The sequence below is a fragment of the Opisthocomus hoazin genome, chromosome 2 (genome assembly GCF_030867145.1).
Source record: "Opisthocomus hoazin isolate bOpiHoa1 chromosome 2, bOpiHoa1.hap1, whole genome shotgun sequence".
Classification (NCBI taxonomy): Eukaryota; Metazoa; Chordata; class Aves; order Opisthocomiformes; family Opisthocomidae; genus Opisthocomus; species Opisthocomus hoazin.
In genome coordinates this window covers 97,541,932-97,557,453 of record NC_134415.1, presented here as the reverse complement: position 1 = coordinate 97,557,453, position 15,522 = coordinate 97,541,932, and the positions used below count along the sequence as shown (strand labels likewise).

At 42.0% G+C, this 15,522-nt stretch overlaps 1 long non-coding RNA gene across 2 annotated transcripts in view; it reads right to left on the bottom strand.

The window, feature by feature from the left end:
* LOC142360605 (uncharacterized) overlaps window positions 1-15,522 on the bottom strand; it is a 72,303-nt gene that overhangs the window by 24,014 nt on the left and 32,767 nt on the right. For both annotated transcript variants that reach the window (XR_012763237.1, XR_012763236.1), the window contains exon 3: window positions 10,496-10,692. This is a non-coding gene — a long non-coding RNA (uncharacterized LOC142360605). The remainder of the gene's footprint in view (window positions 1-10,495; window positions 10,693-15,522) is intronic.

Sequence of the window (15,522 nt, the reverse complement as noted above, 5' to 3'; positions counted from 1 at the left end):
CAGCGGGCCGGGCGCGCGGGAGACTGGGGAAAACATTTTATTTCTTTTAATTCTCTGCACGGGGGCTTTATATTGGCTTTCGGCTGGACAGAGAACAGGGTGCTGAGGGAGAAGCAAATTTACGTCATACTAAGCCAGCACCGAAAACTATTTCATTATTATTTTTTAAACATCTCGGAGGCCGCAGGGGCAGCCCGCCCGCCTCTGTCAGCCCCGCCGCCTCCATCGACAAGAAAAGTCCCCGACTGTAAATCCACATTATCAAACATATTCCGTACTCTGCTCTCGCAGCTGTGCCTCTGGTCCCCTCGCAGCAGCCACCACGGGGACCGGCAGGAGCGGGGCCAGCTCCCGTTCTGTTAGAGCAGCGCCCGACGAACCTTACAGACACCACGGAGCTACCTCCAAAACGCTGCGCCGGAGGAGGATGAGGCATAAAGGAAGACTTCCAGGTTCGCTTGTTGATAGAAGACTAGTTCTTAAGAGTAGCTTGAGTTGATGCAGGTGGTTTGGGGAACATATATTTGAATCTCTGGCTGCTTTACACATTGCTTTTTGTTCAAGATGCCCAAGAAGATAATCTTGTGATCAATTAACTCTCCTCCTCAGAATCAGGCTGTACTCCCTGCTGTCCCTGGCATCTTCCCTTGACGGCACAGGGGCTTTGGCTATGGGTGACTGGAGCACAAGCCTTCTCCTCCCAGAGGAACACGACACCACAGACCAGGCTCTTTGCAGATGACCTTGCCCTCTCCAGGCTGAGCAGCAGCAACAGTCTATGGACTGATGTGGGACGACCACTCCTTCCTTCACCAAGGGAGAAGAAGCCCATGCAACAGGACTTAGAATAGGTATACATGGTCCTTTCCAGACAATTAGAAGTTCTGTTTCTGCCAGCTGGACGCAAGCCTGTTCCAAGCTAAAGGTCTGTCAAGACCTGTCTTCAAAAAAGGTTCACCACACTCTCCTGGTACAGTAGAATCATAGAATCACTAAGGTTGGAAAAGACCTCTAAGACCACCAAGTCCAACCGTCAACCCAACACCACCATGCCTGCTAAACCAAGTACTTCCAAGTTTTGCTCACAAGCCCGCACACACGGAGCAGTCTCACATTTTGCTGTCTTTTTATTATATACACACATATTGCCCACCTCTCGCATTTTATGTCCTCTTGTGGAGGGCTTCATGCCACCTCCTCTCCTGTGAAATCAGCTGCTGAGGCTCTATGTTAAGCAGCAAGCTCTGTCCTTCCCCAGGTTTGCTCCTCTCTGTTTCCCAAGACTCCTCTCTACTCAAGCCATCCTCAGGCTGCTTCTAAGCCATTCTGCAGCCCTGTTTCTAGGTCTCTGTGCTGGCAACCATACCGACTTTAGCCCCTCTTGAACTTCTCTGGGCAGCCACCTCCTCTCAGCCCAATTTCTCTCAGTCCCTTAGCTACGAAACGCAAGATGTGAGAAACAGATCAGATGAGAGTTGGTCCTCAGCCCCCCCTTAATGGGATCAGGCAATCCCCACGGAGCAGACAGGTGTGCAAGAACGATGCAGAGCAGGAGCTGCTGGTGAAAGGCAAGGCACAACCTCAGAAGGGTATAGGCCCGTCTATGAATGTTCATCTCCACAGGACTGTCAGCACCAGCAAGGATTAAGTCGGACCTTTTGGCCCTTTGAAAAATCCTTCTGTACTTCCTTCTCTGTGCATGATCAGCTCTCGACTGACTCTTGGTCCTCCACCTCCATTGTCCACAAGAAGATTGTATCCCAAATGTAACTGGATGCTTCTTTATTTATAAAATGAGAAATTAAGATTACTTAATTTGGAAAATATACTCTCAAGCAGGCTGCATGTCAAGGTATAAAACAACCATATTTTCCATGAACAAACAGTGGAATAAAGTTGGTCAGAACATGAGAACATGGGAAGTTGGGGGGCACATACACAGGTTGGGGTGCTTTTTTGGTTTTGTAAGAGTTGTCAAGATTTCATTTTTGAATCGCATAGAAGACAGACGTGTTTCAGTCTCTCACATCCCACTTGAGTCCCAGTGCCTGTGCTGCAGGTTTGCCCTCGTTCACACACAAACCACAGCTTGGATCCAAGCACATTTCTCAAAAATTCAAAGAAGAGAATATTTCCACAAAAAGGTTTCATTTTCAACAAATTGTCAAGAACTTGTCTATGCCTAAAAACTGTCTGCTACTATTAAAGCAGAGCATGCATTTCAAATGCAATGGATGATTCAAAAATTAAATTATTTTTGGAAGCTCCTGTTCTATTCACAGAAGCGTCAGGGAGAGCTGTTCAGAACAAGTCCATGTATAGGCAAGTCCCTGGAGCCAGATAACAAAAAAAGCCAGTGTTCCTGCTTGAAAAAGTGGAACAAGTCCCCCTGCCCATACCTTTTGGTGTCTTGGTTCAAATTCTCTTCAGCAGAACAGACATTAAAAACCACCTTAGATTGCTAAGCCACACGAACTAGCCCAACTAGTGACAGCCATATGCATTTCTCCATCTTTCAGGTTAACCCGAAGAGAAATAAAACTGGATAGACCTGTGAAGTTTCTTTAAAGTTCAGCAGGCGAGTTGGAGGGGAAGGCTTCAGGGACACAGGGGTCCAGCCTACTGCCCCTCCCCTGCCAGGATCTCCCTCTGTCCAAGCCCCAGAGCACAGTGTCCATGACTCACTCTCTCACATCCCCGCAGAACTAGAGGATGGTACTAAACCAGCAATGTTAAAAAGCCTGTGAAGGCTTCACCAGAAATATCTGCACAGCATAGGAATCTTGACTGAACGGACTGAAGCAAAATCCTTACTTCCCCCTCTTCACTAGACACAAATACAGATTAGAGAGAGAGGTGGAGGGAGGGGAGCAAAGCCAGTCTAACGCTGCCTTAAGACTATTCCAGCAACATCAAACAGATCAAAAGAACAGCATGATCTACCAAAAAAACCAACCCAAAACCAAACCACCCACAGCAATCAAGAAATCACTGTGAACTTTCATGCACCTAAAATCCAAATATATTTTTCAGACTGCTCAAACTAGGAAATGATGACAGCATCAACTATTTTTCATTTCATTTTAGATGAAAACGTGAAATAGAAATTGCAATTTTGTTTAAATACTCAAAATAAATCTTGCTTTTAAAATTAAGTGACAGACTACAATCTGAAGTGGGAACTTCGATATTTCTTTATAGGTAGTTACCTTACTTGCTATGAACAACACATTGGGCATATGTTCAGACATCATTTCAGCCTACAAAAAAGAAACCAGATACAGGTACACATAGGTTCAAGCCCTAACCAACATTTTTCATTTGCCACCTCCATATTTCCACAAATTTGTTATTTTGTACATATGAAACATCTTACATTTGCCCATGGAAGACCTTAAATCAACTCATTTCAAGTCTTTGAGCCAGACCTCTTTCTTTTTCTGCCAAGAATCTGGAGTTTCTTTTCTGGCTGCCAGTAGTTATTCCGTTCCTGTAGACAAAGGCGTAAATCCTTGCTGTTTTCCATTCAGATTTGTCTATAAAATTCTGTGGGGACTTCAGGGGAAAACTTTCCATGCGCTTTGTCTCTGGAGTTTTCCAAACTGACAGTTCAGACATCAATTTCAATTGTCTCTAATATTCTCAATTTTTGATCCTTTTTCTCTCCCACTTGGAAGAGCTCAGCAGTTCATAAAAAAATCTTACCAGATATTTTCCATTCATTTTGTTTTATCCTCCAAGTTTCAGTCCTGATTCCTTCCTATCCAAACCAAGCCATACAACATGCTGAATTCACATTGCTCTAACCAAACCTTCGAGCTAAAGAGCAGCAAAGCCCCACTGAAGAGCATTTGGGCCAAGACACACACCTCTGCAGGACAGAAAAACATTAAGTATAGGTGAAAACACTGTCAGAATTAAGTTTTCCACTGGAAGTATCAGAAAATAGATTTTTTTTATTTTTTTTTTTAGCAATAGAGTGTGTCTCCCAAGGTTTAATATCACCAAGGACCCTTCAGTTTGGATATCTGCAGAACTTTTACAGCATGCAAACTTCAGCAAGGCTGATCATAAAAGGCAACTGATACGTTACACTTTCATTAGGGAAAGAAAGTGATAAATACCCTCAGGAGAGCCCTTTCCTGGGGTCTGGGGGGAGGTACTGCAATGGTCATCATAAGGGCCAGGGACCCACAGGTCAACACGACAGGCTTCTAGCCATGAACACGAGTGGCTCTGGGACTTTTCAGGAGTGTCAGGACTTTCCAGTGAAGGGCAGACAAGTTTGGTAACTCCTGTTTTTGCAAACCTATATGCTATGACACACAGCTACTCTGAGTGGCAACAGACACAACTGGTTTTGTCACTTTTAATTTCAAAGACTGTATGCTACACACAGAATCACAGAATGGTAGGGGTTGGAAGGGACCTCTGCGGGTCATCTAGTCCAACCCCCCCGCCGAAGCAGGGTCGCCTACAGCAGGCTGCACAGGACCTTGTACAGGCAGGTCTTGAATATCTCAGAGAAGGACACTCCACAACCTCCCTGGGCAGCCTGTTCCAGTGCTCCGTCACCCTCAGAGGGAAGAAGTTCTTCCTCATGTTCAGACAGAACTTCCTGTGCTTCAGTTTGTGCCCGTTGCCCCTTGTCCTGTTGCTGGGCACCACTGAAAAGAGTTTGGCCCCATCCTCCTGACACCCACCCTTCAGATATTTGTAAGCATACACAGTTACCCCAAGGCAATAAAATGTGATCTATTTCAGTTTAGATTTGATCTGCTCTTCCATGCAGGCAGCACAAAGCTTATTGTAGCATTTCATCAATCGCACACAGTCAAGCTGCAAGGTCCTAATTAGCAGCTCTGTTAATATCAATGCAGCGAGTACAGTCACTGCTAAGGAAAAAAAAATCTACCACTGTGCATATTTCATTTGTACTTTGTGAACTAAGCATAATCTCGTGATACCTCAACATCCTTACCAAAACTGTTTGCAAGCTAGCCAAGTAACACAAAGTTTAACTATTGAGGAAGTTCATAGCTATACAGAGCTGCCTATTTCTAGCCAAGGAACATACCACGAATTTCTTAGATCCTGGAATTACTCAATTTGTCAACATCAACCTATCCCTTGCCCATCAGAGGTGAGTTATTTTAGCAGCACTTTTTCACAACACCTGAGCCAACTGGTGCTTCAGACTATACAGAAACAACTGAAGAACAGCCTTCAAATGATGCGAAGTCCAGAAGTCCTTAGTTGGTGGTGACGCTCAGCGTATTTCTGCTGGCATAAGTAATGAATAAGGGTCAACCTCACCCTCCCGTAGCCTAAGAATACACCCATGGCCTCAAAGTGGGGTGAGGCTGGTTTGGAGACAGCTTCTGTGCTGCCACAGCCAGGCAGCTCTCAACACCCCAGCTGCCCGGGTACAACTGTACAAACTGGGGGCTGCCCCGTACACACACACTTAAAAGTCCCACTGGCAGAGGTGCTGTGTGCTTGGCACCCGTGGGAGGACAGCGCCACAACAGCAGCACAAGAAGGAGCTCTTAGCAGCCTGTATGATCACCCTGCGTTAGGTCGTGTAATAAGCACATCCCTTCTGCTTCCCCAGCAGCACAGCCGAGCAGTGCAATCTAAATCATGGTGAAAGGCTTGAACATGGGGAGACAAACTAGCTTGTGATGGTATGATTTTGCAAAATATGCTTCTCTGCAAAAGAGAGACTCCAAAACAACCTGGGGTTGTGTGTTTACAGAGGAAGTGTCATCTTTTTTCACACAGGAGAAAATGAAGCACAGATAGTCTGTCCAAAGCCAGGATTAGTCTCCATCTTTCTGCACTATTATTTTAACAGCTTAGTAACAGGACCAAGGCAGCAACAAAAATCCCTTATTAACCATAGCAGGAACAAAGCCAGATGCTCTGCGGAGCGAAGTCAGTGTGGCAAACTTCAGGCTTACGCAACACAGCCTCACTCTGCTCTCCCTTCTGGAGAGTTAAATAAGGTGTAATTTAGCTATCATATTACACTACTTAAAATAAGCAAGCCCTCAGCTTCTCTTCTGAGGTACTTTGTAGTTATAGGTTGCAATGCTTAGTTGAAGTTTGCTTATTATACAAAATGGTTGCTACAAAAGCATATTTCCATTTAATTCACACGAACATCCTTAAAACCAAAGGCCAAAACCAAGGAAACAAAAGCCTAACTGTGGCTAAGTAGGTCTTGGATGGAGCCCAGAGCTGACAAGAACCAAAAGGTTCACACAAGAATAAAAGAAGCTTCAGCTTTTGCATTCTGTTTTCATTAAAAGTGCTTTTTAAGAGAATCAGTTTACAAAAAAAGGTTTTTAAAAAACAGAACCTAATTTTGAGGAAAGCTTGAATCAAAGAAAAAGTGTTTGCTCAGATTTTAAGTTAATGTATTTTTAAGCTTTAAAATCTTTGTCTGCATATGAATGCATAATATTTGTATTACAGATATTCCACACCTGTCTATTTTGCAGAAGGACAGTTACTTGTCATGTTTTCATCTCAGTCATAGGACAGAGAAAATTCAAATCTAGAACCTGCTTTCTCATTTCAGGGGCAGCTATGACTGAAGTCCACCTAACGTGTTTTTCTTCCTCTTTTTCATTAAAAGAAATTTCTTCCTCTTTCATTCTTCAATTTAGATATAGGTCTTTAAAGCACAGTGGCTTCTCATAGACCTTTAAATCCTGCACTGAACTAGAATCTGTGACAGTGAGATGTACTTCACAAAAAAAGGACTCAACTTTTGCACAAGCTTCAGGGACAATTGCTGCTCTCTTTCACTATATGGTTGAGGAAGAGTTTACACTTAAAATCAACAGTATATAACTACTCCCCCTTTGGATAACAAGTCAGTCACCTCTCTTCCCCCTTCATCTCTCCTTTCCCCCACTAGCAGCTCTTTGAAACTTTTAATATGACGTTTTTCTAGTATTTCACTTGTAACAGGCTGCAATATCCAAACAAGCGACAGCTCTGCCCAAGGACTCCCACACATTCTTTCTTCCCACAGTCACCCTCTCTGTTACCAGAACTGTACTTTAGGCAATTACCTAGATGGACTACATAATCAAAAACGTAGCTTTAAAAAAAAAAAAGGGGGGGAAGAAAAAATATTCTGCTTCATCTCTGTTAAGAGTTTAGAGAGAGAAAATTACAATACCTAAACTCAAAGAAACATGATAGTAAGAACTATCCTCTTCCTCATAAAAAAGATCCCCAAAACATAATCAATGCAGCATGTTAGGCTTCACAGCCAAGCACGATATTCTTCCGGGTGCCAAGAACCACTTGGACCAAGTCACTTTCACATCTTGGCAGAACCACCCTTCAAGAAAAATTAAAAACCCTCGTGCCTTCAGTCAGCATTTCCCACAGATGATTGGCTAGTAGCTATCCAGATTACCTCTCCATGGACCCAATCCAAAACTCATTACCAGCAACAGGCTTTTGAAACAGCCCTGTATGTTTTTTTCACAATGGCAAAGCTCTATATTTAACTGAAAGACTGGAAAGAATGTTAAACTCTTTGAAGTCTGAGATTAACAAGGGAAAAGGACATAACGTTTGCCTTTGGCTTGGCAAGTAATACCTGGGGGGAAAACACCCTCTGGGATCTAGAAATAACACAATTTATACAGCGCTCAGTATTGTGCAAGTCCATCAGAGGATGCCTTTACAATTAAAGGTCTCGAGGTAGCAAAATTACTGGTTGCTCCCTATTACCAACACAGTTACTAGATTTTACAAACAAATCTTTCAATAAGAAGTATGAATGGTGTTCAAAAAATGAAAAATTTTAAGTAAAACAATTTTATGTGAATTTATTTTAGCAGCATGCTTGCAATTGCATCCCAACAGCATTAACAAGAATTAAACATCATATAAGATACAAAAATATACAAAATCCTGTAATTTCACCATTTCATTATTTTGGGATTTCATAATCTATTTAGAATAAACTCTGTTCTAGGTCTTCAGAAAACTGGCCATATTTGAAGGAACTGGCATTTTCAGCAGCATTTTAGGCCACACCACAGTGGCAGAGTAAACCATTACTCAGCTTATCCACATAAAAGCTGTTTGCTTATTTAGTTTCCAGCAGGGTCAAGCCACTGAATTAGCTTGCAGTTTAAACAAACATTAATGTCAGCACAAGTAAAAGGGCAGGAAAGCACGGCCAAGGAAGAATGTACGAGAAACTCAACCAGTCCCAGCTAACACTGATGAAATTGCAGATGGAATTTCACAATTAAATGCCCAAATAAGTACTGCTAAATATAAAAAAGTTTTTCCAATTGACACAAAATAATGGTTCCCAGCCTAAAGCAAATCTAAATAAGCTTAATATAAAAAACCACACCCCACAAATTCAGGATGTTATCTCCTTCGAGGAGGTTGTCTTTCCTCGACAGCATAGCCTACAATCAGTATCGTCACACAGTGGAGGATGTAACTGTGTGCTCCATCACCCTCGGAAATCTCTCTCTGCCAAGAGAGCCATGTGTATTAGGAAATGCTACCCTCTATCGTTTGACTAGTCTGAACAGTTAATGTGTCCGTAAAACAATCCCTTTAGGAGGCTAACTCTGCTTTTCTTAGAAATTACTCCACAAATCACGAGCTAAAACCCCACAAACCTGAAGCACTGCTGTTCGTTACTGCACAGTCAGACCCAAACCTTCCTTTCATGCATCAGCTTACTCCTTGGCTACTGCACTCTCATGGGCCCTGTAACTCTGGCTTCCCTTCCCATTCATTTTTACAAATGGAAGGCAAGCAACAGCCTGAAAAATAATTATTGCTTCAAATAACTGAGTTTTTTTTAGCTCTGCCTAATAGTTTGAATTCATTTTTGTCCATTTTGTAGCAGTACTACTTCAAATCCTTACACAATCTTTTACCGTTCGCCTGTCGTCTTCCCACTCCCATCACTTTTCCAAATCCTGGTATTTAAACTCTTAGAACAGCCCTCATTTCAAGATTTTATACTCAAATGCCTTTGCTAGAAAGCTGGAGAAGCAGGATCTGAAGACATAAGAATACTATTGTAAAAGGAGCTAGAATGTGATCTTTGAATTCGACTATATTATGACAAATAATTGCCTTTTAGCAAGGCCTGTTCTGACAGGGCAAGGAGTAACGTTTTTAAACTAAGGAAGGGTAGATTTAGACTGGATATAAGGAAGAAATTCTTTACAGTGAGGGTGGTGAGGCACTGGAACAGGTTGCCCAGAGAGGTGGTAGATGATCCATCCCTGGAAACATTCAAGCCCAGGCTGGACGGAGCACTGAGCAATCTGGTCTAGTTGAAGATGTCCCTGCTCACTGCAGGGGGCTTGGGCTAGGTGACCTCTAAAGGTCCCTTCCAACCCACAGCATTCTATGAAATTTCTTAGAGAGCACAAAACTTACCCCCCTCCCATAAATAAGAAAAAAAGAAGGAAGAGGGGAATAATATTCTTTCTGTCAAAGTAACTGCTTAAGAAGAGCTGCAAAACTACACTTCATGAGGATTTAGACCATGCCAGCAGGATATTAGATTCACAAGGAAATTTTTTTTTTTCAGCTTATTCTACATTTAAAATGACCTGCTCTACTTGCCTAACAGCAAACAGAATGCAACACAAGGAGGAAGAGGAAGACTGTGAAAACAAAAGGCAAATAAATACCTTTGTATCTTTGTATCTAAAATATCTTTGTATCCTTCCTATCAAAATACAAGATATACAATATCTTTGTATCCTTTGTATCTAAAATTCAGTTAATTTAGAGATGGAGTTAAACAGTGTTGACACCTATGAATTTCTTCAAATGGAAACTCAAATTTGAAATCTCCTAGAACCTTTTTGCCTTCTGACCTCTGTTTCTAGCCCTTTTGGGTCGGAAACGAGAATTGAGTGAATCTTGGAAAACAAGAACCAAACATTTAAGGATGATGTTGACTAAATCCACTACTGATGCGTCAACCTGAGGATGTCTACAACGTAACTTGTATGTACCACTACTGATAAACAAACAGGGTGACAGGTCTGTTTTAATCCCTGCTTAAGGATGGAAGTATTGTAATGCATTATTGCTACTACTTAAATTTCCCTCAAGCCTAAGCGTATTGTAAGGCCCTTCTGACCTCAGTCAGAAAATGGTCACTGATTCTATAATATAATGCTATTTTGTTACTGACACTGTAACATAAAATATGAAATACAGGTTGTCAGAAATACAGTCAACACAGAGCTCACAATATTCCGCCCTTGTCCTCCAGATGATTTCCAAGGCAGGGAGAGTAAACAGCCTTCTCCCAGCTTTCTTAGTTTCCACAGCTGAGAGTGTAGGATGTTTACAGTACCTGTCACCCAGAGCTCTTGAAAACAGACCAGATGTCAGCAGACCTAGTACAGACTTCATCACTGATTGCCAGAAACATGCAAATGTCAAGTAAAGTGAGGAAAAAACCCCATACCTATGACTATTTTATACCATATGAATCCCAGTCAATGTTAAGTCCTTTGAGCACAAGTGGGGAAGCGTAAGACAGAAGTTCAAAACGAAGCTGAGCTTCAGCATCTCCAGAGGACAGCCACTGTGACTGGCATCGTGGTATTGCAAGGCTTCCTCCCAGTTCACTCCAAAGTACTCCTGAATGTCTTGAAGTTGTGCCTGCAGAAAAGAGAGAATTCGCCATTTTAATGAAGGCACATAAATACACTAGCAAACAATCAATCAAGCAGAAAAAAATATTGTGCTCCACAAGTAAAAGATGTTGTGTAATTTTTCCAAAGGACTGGAAGCTTTTAACAGTATTTAAAAGAAATACCCCAGAGCTCTGGCTTAGAGGAATGCCTACAATATCTGGCTTATATTTTAAATATCAGAAGAACGATGGTTCTGGGATACCTTTGAATACTGTGAGGAAAAGGATATTTTTAAAGACATGTCTTGATAAACTTGAGTTCAGTTATACAACAACAGTTGACTGTTAACAGCAGTCCAGGTATGTCTGAGATTGTATCTTCCTCTCAGAAACAGATTAAATATTCAGTTTCCTTAAGTATATCACCTCTAAAGGAAAAGGACAAAACAAAATAGGTCCTGCATACGGGTCAGGGCAATGACAAGCACAAATACAGGCAGGGCAGAGAATGGATTGAGAGCAGCCCTACCGAGAAGGACTTGGGTATGCTGGTTGACGAGAAGTTCAACATGAACCAGCAGTGTGCACTCACAGCCCAGAAGGCCAACCATATCCTGGGCTGCATCAAAAGCAGCATAGCCAGCAGGGCGAGGGAGGTGACTCTGCCCCTCTGCTCTGCTCTGGTGAGACTCCACCGTGAGTCCTGTGTGCAGCTCTGGGGCCCTCAGCACAGGAAAGACATGGACCTGTTGGAGCGGGTTCAGAGGAGGGCCACAAAAATGATCCCATGGACGGAACACCTCTCCTATGAGAGTTGGGGCTGCTCAGCCTGGAGAAGAGAAGGCTCTGGGGAGACCTTATAGCAGCCTTCCAGTACCTGAGGGGGCCTAGAAGAGAGCTGGAGGGGGACTTTTGACAGAGGGCATGTAGTGATAGGACAAGGGGTAATGGCTTTAAACTGAAAGAGGGTAGGTTTAGATGAGCTATAAGGAAGAAATTCTTTACTCTGAGGGTGGTGAGGCACTGGAACAGGTTGCCCCGAGAAGCTGTGGCTGCCCCTTCCCTGGCAGTGTTCAAGGCCAGGTTGGATGGGGCTCTGAGCAACCTGGTCTAGTGGAAGGTGTCCCTGCCCATGGCAGGGGGGTTGGAACTAGGTGACCTTTAAGGTTGCTACCAACGCAAATGAAAATAAAAAATGAGAGCTTAATCATAAATAACAAAAAGGTTTTCTCATCTAGAAGAAAAGCCAAAATCCTCACAAGAGAACAAATTTCACTTCAACAGGTTTTAGTATAACATAAGCAACACTTTGGGACAAGATTATTAATAGCTTCCACTTTGAAAACACAATGTATGTGTAAAGAAATGTGCAAGTGACTGGGGACCTGAATTGTCTTACAAAATCACACACACAACCTACTTAAAGAAAAGTTACTTTGCTATTGAAAAGCCAGAAAAGCTTTATCTGAGAGCTTAACCTATAGAAGGGTTGCCCCAGTACTGGTACTGTTCTCACCATGGTATGAACACCTTATATAGCACAGTATGCCACAAAAATCCCTGGTGGGGATCCCTTCACTCAAGAAAACAAACTACAGCAGCAGGAGAGGGAAAGAGCGGAACTACATAATTCCACACCCCACTTTACCATTCATAAGAGGTCCTAGAGATTTGCAGGAGCCTGAAAAGTTGAAATAAATCTGAAGGTACAGATCACCTTCACCTTCCAGTCTGCTACAAAATAATATGAACTGCAACGCAAAGGCAGCAAAAATTGCAAGAACTAAAAGGTTTCCTTCTTAAGCTGTCTGTCACAAATAAATCATCTCTCTGATCAGCAGCTGAACAACCTACGTTAGTTCTGTGCCCAGAAGATGCACTTCTAAAAAACTCCACCTGTTTTACTTGTTGACTGGGGCCATGGATTGGATCTCTCCAAGACACACAGCAGAAGAGGGAAATGCCTGTCCTTTAACCAAGCAGCCAAGCAAGTCAGATTGCCAGGTAACCCTGCAAGGAACAGAACAGCCTGCTGTTGGATCAACAATTAATCCAGCGGTAGAAACAAAAGCATAAAGTGCAGAAAGAAAACCATGGAGCTGCACCCTCAGAGCAAGACAAAGGAGTAAATCTCAGAATAATCCAGGTGTGAAACACATCTCAGGATGTCATCTAGTCCCAGCCCCTGTTGGAGGCAAGGCCAGCTTCAAAGTCCCACGTGAACAGATGCTAGAGACCTTATATTTCTTATTCAAGGTTTTCCAGATTAAGTATTATTTGCAAAAGGCACATCAACCTTTTATAAGAGAGGGTGGAAAAATAATGCTGTGGTAGCTTCTGACTGAAATTACTGCAGTACTCTTAACCTTTGGCAGACAAGCATCTGATATTTCTAACAGATCCTATTTTGATCCTCTAAGGGCTATGATGAAATTTTTTCATATTCATGTGTTATCATCTTGATTTGCATCTTTTATTATAACTGCTGGTTAGAACTTCTATTTACTATTATTTCACTTGTCCCATACAATTCAACTTCAGGGTTTAAAATCAGACAGCTGACTTTGAAAACATTAACCTGTGTTAGACTCCCTAACATTAAAACAATTTTTCTAAGTTCAATACATGGAAAATAAATGGAAAAAAAAATTACCTCCCCCTCAATAATCCAGTATGTCTGCAAGGCAAAAAAACCCTAAAACATGTAAATTCAGAGAACATGGATACTGTATTTGCTAAAAAGAATGTAGCAGGAAAAAAAACCCAAAATGTCTGCTTCGGCTTATTTCTATAACAACAAAGAATTCTGCTTTCAAAATAAGCCTATGAACTATTGGAGCTGTTGGCCTCACATCTAAGAAAATTTATGAAAGCCAGTGCAATAACAGGCATCATACTGTCAGTATATACAGGAAGAAAACTTGTCAAGGCAAATGATGCAGTGACAAGGAAATACCCATACAGAAGAAGGAAAAACAATCCAGAAATTTAGAACAAGAAAAATCAGAATAAAAGCTAAGCAATGTATTATTGTCTAACAGTATCATGGAATCCCAAACACTTTTGAGACATACTATATGTTCTTCGGCTTCAGCATTTAAATGAATGATACAAGTGACTTAGGACTTTAAAAGTCAGTTTTGCATATATATTTCAGATATGCTTCCCACCAGATAGTCATAACATCTTCAAACAATTTGAGGAAGTCTTCTGGTAAGAACCGCATTTATACTGAACACAGTAATTCCTATTCTGAATGGCTCACATTCAAAACAACTGACAGAACATGACAACAATGAAATGCTTACGTTAAGTCCAGGTCCAATATATTTCTACTCCTCCTTTATTGACTGCCTTTGACTTCCAAGTCATTTCAGGTGACTATTTTATTTTAACCAATATTTTATGAAGTCTGAATAATGCTTCTAAGGCAAGATATTTGGGGAGGGGTAGGAAGTTACATACATTGCACTCCTTTGCCAAAATAATTGCCTATCACTTGCTAGGCACAGTTCCTCATCTATGTCTAGGTACCCAGATAGCAGAAAAAAACCCAAACCAACCCACCAACAAAAAACCCACCAGCTTTCATTGCAAAGCATGTTGTTCTACAAGTGTCTGAGAAGAAATAAAGCTGCTGACTTGCCAGCAAGTCCTGCAAAAAGCTAGGCTAAAATTCTGCAGCTGAGGGAGGTCAGGGAAGGCACTACCTGTACTGACAGCCACACCAGTGATCATGGTCTCAGCAAAGCTATCACAACAGTAAGGATAAACTACAGTACAGAGAGTTACAAAAGAAGCAACTGCTAAAAGAATGTAGTGCAACAAAAACCAGCAGCACCCAAACACAACTGAAGCACTGCCCTGCCGGGGAAGGAAGACATTCTGAACTGCACAATTCAGGCCACACTATACACGAAGCAACAGCTGTTGTTCATTCGCTTTCATTTCACAACGAAGAACGAAAGGGAAGGACTGCAAGGAAAACCCATTCTCTTCCCTTTGTAGCAAGTTATATATTTAATTTGTTGTGATGACAATAAGTTGGGTGCCAACATACACATATTACTCACTGCTCACTTTACAGAATATTTGTTACAGTCAAAAACCACTCAATTATATCACCCAACAGCAGATAACTGGAAAATAAAAAAAAAAGATGCTCAGTTTGTAAACAGGGAGAAAATCACATATAGTGTGAGGTACAACACCTTTACAGCCTTGTCAGACGAGCTGACATCCTGCTACTTTCTAGGTACTCGTGGCCCTCTGAAAAAAAACTTATCTTTCTGCTACCTCTGCATCAGACACACTATTAAAATTGGGAAAAGTATCACTGAATGTTACGGATATTATGGCATTAGTGTAACTAATAAGGCATTATTTACATAAGCCCTCTTATACTGCCTCTTACAAATGAAAAAAGTTCAAAACGGTCTCCAAAACCTTCCTCAAAATTCATCTGTAACGTACATCTATAATCTGCCTACAGAGAGGCTACCCGATCCACCTGCAGTGACCCACTGGAGGGGCTGTATCCCCCTCCCGCATACAGGGAGCTTAAAAAGCAGCAGGCCTAGGGAAGACTTCAAAACATTTAAAACTCTTCCTTCCTTGCCTGGTGGAGTCCTGGAGTAAAGACTGTGTGGTCATTACATTTGGAGATATATCCCAAATTACCTCTTTCACTGACCTGCCACCCCTCAGAGAGTAACTAACAACATCTGAAGTACAACAGCCACGTTAATGTGAAGAACTGAGGTTTGGGCTGCGTTGAGGAGCAGGCAAAGTGACAGGCATCCTTAGAGCTTAACTAGAGGCTGGTGGATCCTCCCTCATAGGTGTCCATCCTTATG